Source organism: Miscanthus floridulus, chromosome 18 (genome assembly GCF_019320115.1).
Source record: "Miscanthus floridulus cultivar M001 chromosome 18, ASM1932011v1, whole genome shotgun sequence".
NCBI lineage: Eukaryota > Viridiplantae > Streptophyta > Magnoliopsida > Poales > Poaceae > Miscanthus > Miscanthus floridulus.
The window spans coordinates 7,856,040-7,863,313 of NC_089597.1; the positions used below are offsets into that span (position 1 = coordinate 7,856,040).

Below are 7,274 nucleotides of genomic sequence, written 5' to 3' on the forward strand. Positions count from 1 at the left end.
ATCAAGAGCAGGTGAGTTTTGTGAGGTTGGAGTACTCCAATAACTTAGATAAGTGAAGAGACAAGTACTTGGGTTGATTATTTGGTTTTGCCCTCCAGTAATCTCAACTCCAACAAGATCATCTTGATGTGCATCATGGATCTAGAATAGATCATCCTCATCTTCAGGCTGCTTCTCGTTGAGGTCTGGTAAGGTCTCTCCCTCGTCAGGTGGTGGATTGTTCAAATCTAAAGCCATGGGTTCAAGGAAAGGGAGTGAAGAAAGATGGTGAGGCAGTCATCGCTAGGCTTTTATAAGCCAAGGAAGGAGTAAATGGCGGCATCTAAAATTTTATAATCTTTGCTTTCAACCACTTGAATAAAATTGATAAAGGTGGATATTTTATAAAATTGTTAGTATATATTTTAATTTTTTTCCATAATGGTAGATGTGGGTCATTTAGATACAAAGTTAGAGGATTATTTCAAATTATCTTTCATAATGACAAAAATCTGGGTAATTTAGACGCGATGTTAGGGGTTATTTTAAATTATGTTTTATAATGGCCAAGGTGGGTAATTTACATGCAAATTTAGGGGTTATTTTGAATTATTTTTTATAATGGTTGATGTGGGTAATAATTTATATAAAAATATAGGGGTTATTTTGATTTATGTTTTGTAATGACAGAGGTGGGTAATTTAAATTAGGTGGTACTTTATGTATTTTTCATAATGGCAATGGTGGGTAATTTTTTAATAAACTACAGTAGATCTATAGCCTGTTCGTTTCGGCTGGATTGGCTTATAAGCCATAGCTGGAGGTACTGCTGGCTGGTTTGGTGTGAGAGAAAAATACTGTTCGTTGGCTGATAAGCCAAGGCGTATAAGCTGAATACAGGCTGCTAATGGCTAGTATCATTGACGATGACTAGAGTCTACCAAATCAAAGGCCAGGTATTTACCCTCTCCCACGCGAATATGAGCGTCGTGCTCCCAACCGCTGCCGCCGCCGCCCTCGACACCGCTCAGTCCCCCTCCTCTCTCCTAACCAGTGATCTCATCGATGGACAGAGGAGTGGGACCGATCTCTTTCCCCTTCATAGTTCTTGGTTAGGTTTGTGGATCATTGTTGATCCAGGTTTTAGTTTCTCGTGTCATTGTCGAGGTGGTGGAGGTGATGATTGCTTGCAATAATATCTCTCTGGCTTCTCCTTGATGATGTTTGATCTAGCATCGGCGGAGGGCTAGTGAGAGTTTGGTTTGTCAGATCTGTTCTTCTTCTTCAGATCTTGGCTTGTTGTGTGCTTATCAGAGGAAGCAGTTGGTTGGCTTTCGATATGACAATTTTGATCTCTTCTTTTGATATGTTCTACAGCAAGGTCCGGCATCTTCAACACGCTATTTTTGATGGTGAAGGATTGTAAACCCGCGTCCTTTGGAGGTTTCCTTCAGCCGATGTTCTTTAAGTGGGTACTAGATCTCGTTATATGTGGTGAGTGGCTTTTTCAGTCTTCTAAGCCTTGTTTGACGAGAGTGTTTGCAGGTGTCCTTTTTCTTTGCTGTCTTCATGTACAGTACGATCTTCAAACGTCGGTAGGCAGTGGACGTTCGAAGGAAGAAGACGATTGATTTGGTTTTTGATGCACTCTTATTTTTTAGAGGTTGTTTTGTGTCTTTTTGTCCATCTTTTGTACCAGACTTTGTTTTCCTTGAGATTTACTAGATGTGACTCGTTTGAGTGTCTTCATTAAAAAAAATCAAAGGCCAGATATTTCTGATTATTGTGAGAATTTCTAGGATTTATCTTTTTTTCCTAGCGCGTCTGGTGAGAATTCACGTGGTGCCTCCATGGGGCTTCTAATTAATAGATTATTGTGAGAACTTTTAGGATTTATCTTTTTTCCTAGCGCGTCTGGTGAGAATTAACGTGATGTCTCCATTAGAACATTTAATTACTAATAGTAAGATAAGATATCCAGCAGGTAAAGGATGGACGTACTATCCTAGCGACCAATTTCCCTTTTCTTAGCTGTTTTCAAGTTTCAACACTCCAACTATAAATCCAAAAGAATAATATTCTTTCCCTCAGGCAACAAGCAAAGATGACATGCAAGGAAGACTTTAACTAAAAAGGGTACACGTATCCATTACACATGGTACAAAGGTGTATCATCGCTGAATGTCATACTATACCGTAAACTCCATGCTAATGAAATTGATGTTTACTGCTGCTGTTACCACTACTCACATCCACTATTGTCCCCTCTTTTCACTTAATACACTTACGGTTGTTAGGGACATTTAATTTCCTACGATTATATACTCCATGCATGCATGTGTAGGTTTGATTATCGTCTTACACTTCCTTGTACACGAGCACAACGAATGAACCATCAATATTTCTGCCGCAAAGCAAATTAAACTCAACGACACTTATAGGGTGTTGGCTTTGAGAAACCACCACATATATATTTGATAAGTTGGTGCATCATGAGCCCTGCCAGGCTGCCATATCCTTTAAATTTAATAGATTGGCCTATTCCTCTAGCTCATATTAATTATTAGCGTGTAGGGAATATAGTGATAATGGGTCAACTCATTTTCTTGGCATGCTCGAATTTTTTTTTGTTTAAGTTGGAATAGTTTTCTTGTGATGTAATATGTTGGAATATTTTTATATTGATTGACAACGTAGAATATTTTCTATTTAAATCGGAACATCTTTTTAATGAAACTGAACATTTTTTTTTTGTGTGTAGGCGCAACTTCATTATTTAAGGTGGCATATTTCTTTTTTGTAAAGATGGAACTAATTTTTTGTGAATTTTTGGGGTCAAAGGCGTTTTAGGCTACAATTTACAAATGTTAAATGGAAACCACTGAGTTGGAAAAAAGTGCAATATTTAAACTTTGAGTTGCTTTCAATTGTAACAAGCTAGTCATACTGTTGCGAACTAAGTATATTTCAATCGTTATTAGGTTCCTTGTATTGTATGGTACAACATGCCCAACAGGATATGAGGCTCCATTTCATAACACTGGCAGAACATTAGTACTAGCGGATCTAAATCTATTTTCACTGGTGTTTTTACCAACCATCAGTGTAAAAAGGTCAGTAAAAATTGCAAACTTCACATGCATCTTCTAGAGAACCACCACTATAAATGATTTTTTGAAATTGCAAATCAGGCTAAAAATAGCAAAAAAGGATGCTTATAAAGGATGCTTGTGTCTCCGACTATAATTTTTTTATGGTAGATGACATGCCATTTAAATGAGAGATGCTTGTGACGATTTAGGCAATTTCAGATGTGCCATCCCACCCTTGTCTCTTGAAGGTTCCTACGTGTATATCAGCGTCTACCGTGTTTCGTAAAAGAAGTCAGCCGTCTCCTATTATTTTACACATCCTGATTTAAGCTGTTATTTCTGTATTTTGATTGTTTGGTTGAATTATTTTGAGCCGAAGTAGGTCATTTCTTAATTCTTTTTTTGAGGGGAAATATAAATTTCCATTACTCGAACCGAGCTGAATCATCAGCAATTACAGATTGAATGTGACACGGGATGGGAAGGAAGGAACTTCAAATTTTATTCTTGGAAATGGAGGAAACAAATGGAATGGAAGGGGTGACGAAAGAAGGGCTATGGCCCGATGTTAGTCTATAACCTCATGGTGGGCCGGTACCGTGAACATGTTCGTCATACGGGCCAGACCGCCGGACGGCCCAGGATGCATCAGTCAGCGCCGGCCTATTCGGCATATTCGGCCCCTCGCAGAAGTACTCCTCCCGCGACCTCGCCGCGCATACCTCCCTCAAGCCCAGGTCCGCACCCATCCCTTCTATCTATCTATCTATCTATCTATCTATCTATCTATCCCTCCGCCGATCGATTCGTGTACTCAAATCATCCTCGCCGCCTGGGGTTGCCCCCTGTCCGGAGATCTCATGGCCGCTGTTTCTTCTCTGTTACCGCCCTACCTAATTTTAAGCGTAGCTCCGCGACACGAGGATCCATTGGGGGAAAAAAAGGGTCTGTCTGTTCCTTGGCAGGATTTTCGATTCAATTTGGGAGACTCCATGATTAGAGCACCTGCCGTCAGACGATCCTAGCGCGAGAGGGTCCACGTTTGGATGTGGCCTTTCCTTTGTCCTAGGCAGGCGCCCAACCCTACCCTTAAGAAGTTTGTGCTTGCCACGCCAATTGTATGGCACAGACTGCTTAATCTCTATTGTTTAGCCTGTTATTTATTACTGCTACTTAAATAATTGAATCACAATGAGTGCCTACATTGATGTTTCCCAATCAATTTGTGTCAAGTGCTGAAGAGTATGTTGAAATATTAAGATATGTATTTGGGAATTACAGCTTATTGCTTAGAAAGATGTGTATGTTCCCTGTTGGTATTTGGGAATTACAGCTAGCCCCATCAGAAATGGCTAAGATATTGCTTATAATTATATTATATCACTGTCTGTCTATGTCAAAACCAGGAATTAAGATTGGCTGGGTATTTTCGCTGCCAATATGTCAGGCTGTTTGTCCCTCCATGACTCACTATTTCTGCCATGTGTACAGGAAAGACGGCCAACAGACCCAAGAGGAGTTACAGAAGAGGAACCCCAGGGAGGAACTTGAGGAACGTGAGCGCAAGCACTACTCTTCCAAGGACAAGTCCTATGCTGGTATACCTACTTTCTCTGTTTCGTTCTTTTGTCTTCCCCTTTAGGATAAGTCCAAGGATAAATTTGTTACTGGGATGTACAATCAGTAACAATGCATCTTCTTGCTTGCAGAAGAAAGAGACCGTCGGAAAAGTTCAAGTCAGCTACTCTTAGAAGGTCCGTGGAATGAACTCCGCATCAATAATCTGTTTATGTTGTTGCCTAGTGATGGCTTATTCCTTTCCTGCTGTAACTTGTAGGTTCAAAGAGAGAAGCAGAGGATAAGATAGTTCCACGAGAAATCGATGCAGATGACTCTGATGTGGAGCCTAAAAGTGATGATGAAAGGTCTGTATCGTTGCCCTTCTCAGTGATGAGTGGTTTACAAACCTTGCCCTCGCGAATTGCTGCTGGGATTCTTCTTATGTTAGGAGGCTCGACTTGCCTTGCAACTGCGTTAACTAATTTGTAGAATGGTTCTGAACTTATTTTCTGTCACAATCAGTAAAACTTTGTATAGCCATAAGGCTACGCACATGTGGAGTGGTCGATATTTCCCATTATTGTGCATTGCCTACAATTAGTAGCACATTTAGTTTCCTGTGATAAGGCCTTCACTTCAAATGGGTGAAGAAAATAAGGGAGCATCTTTCGTGACATTGTTTATAGGACGAATATCTTATTTTGGCTTGTGTTTTCGTGATTTAGTACACTTCTGCTTTGACTATGTTTGGTCTCTTACACATTGAGTGGCAATTTGTGTCCAGCGATGAAGATGATGACGATGACGATGATGACACTGAAGCTCTAATGGCAGAGCTTGAGAGGATTAAGAGAGAGCTGAGGAGAAGCTCAGAAAGGTCTGTTACCTTTGCATCTCTATCATGAATCCTTGATTTCCAGCCTTCCAGGTGATAGTCATTTAGTTTATATATATGTGAATATATTCAATTGCAGGAGCGGCAACAAGCAGATGAAGAGGCAAAGATGAAGGAAGCTGAACTGATGCGGGGGAACCCGTTGATCAACATCAACAATCCTGACTCCTTCAGTGTTAAGAGAAGGTAGGATTATGGTGTAGTCAGCTTGTGTTATATACACAGTGGCTTGTGGCGAGGCTGATCTGGTTGGGCATTTGTGGGTTGCAGGTGGGATGACGATGTGGTATTCAAGAACCAGGCACGAGGAGAGACCAAGACACCAAAACGGTTCATCAATGACACCATCAGGAGTGATTTCCACCGCAAGTTTCTGCAGAGGTACATGAAGTGATGCTACAGCCATGCTCCGCCCCCCTACTTGGTGGCCTTCTTCATTATCCATGTCCACCGTCTTCGGTTCCTTGAGCCATCCCAGAACCATAGGAAGCTCTGCATCATGCACGCAGTTATACTAAGTCAAACACAAGTTTATACAACAGAATAATGAACAATAGTAACTAATATTTATGGTATGAGATGAACATCATTGGATACATGACTACAACTCATGCTCTAGCACGACCTATAGAATATAACATTATGGTTTTTAGCTTTTGTTCTTATTATTAGTTCTTGTGATTTTTTTATCCATGCCTTAAGTTCAAACCCTATCATTTATTATATCTTTTATTAAACAAATAGATTAGAGGTCATAGACTCCACTCTTAATTACTACACTGGCCTATACAATCATTTTAATCTACACAACCATACTCAACATGCTAAATTTCTCAATCAAAGTATTATAATTGTGCTAGTATTGTTCCATATATAAAACGGAGTGGTTCAACTACACATATTAATATGTTTCACTCAAAAAGTATAACTTTATCTAAATTAAAAACTTAAATAAATTATTGTCATTGAGTTTTGATATAATTATGGCCATAAATTTATGGGTTATTTTATGTATTTTCCATAATGTCATATGTGCGTGTTTTTAAAGAAAACAAGTCCAATTAGTATTATTGGTAATGATGGTTAGAGTTTACCAAATTAAAAATCATTATATGTTTCTGATTATTGTGAGAATTTTCTAAGACTTATTCTTTTTCCTAGCTACTGCGTCTAGGAAAAAAACAATTTCAGAGGTAGGCCTTTTCCATTTGTAGAGGCAAATGGCCTGATATCCTTCTTCGAAATGGCCATTCTTAATGACCCATTTACAAAGGCAGTCGGTCGGCCGCTTCTGTAAACTGAATAACTAAGATTGACATCTTAACCCGTCCACCTCTATAAATAGCATTTACACATATGCATCAGTTGCTAAAAAAAAAAAGAGAGGATACAGATGCATCAAGATGACCATCTCTGTTAATATTTTTTATAGAAAAAACCAAAAAAATAGCAAAGCATTTTTAAATGACTTGCGACCACCTCTCTTTAGGAAGTATATTTTAAATAGATTACCTCTTTGATGTTGTAAATTAAACTATATATAATACTCTTCTATTCATGAACTTAGTTAAACTTAGGATAATTTGACTTATAGCAAATTAAAATCCATATTTAGCTAGTAATGTTCACAATGCATGCAGCAAGGTGTAATATATATATATATATATATATATATATATATATATATATATATATATATATATATAGGGAGAGACTATTCAGCAGCCGGCTACAAAATAAGTTATTCT

At 38.7% G+C, this 7,274-nt stretch overlaps 1 pseudogene; it reads left to right on the forward strand.

The window, feature by feature from the left end:
- Window positions 1-3,628: 3,628 nt before the first annotated feature.
- On the forward strand, window positions 3,629-6,002 carry LOC136523225 (uncharacterized; annotated as a pseudogene).
- Window positions 6,003-7,274: the final 1,272 nt, after the last annotated feature.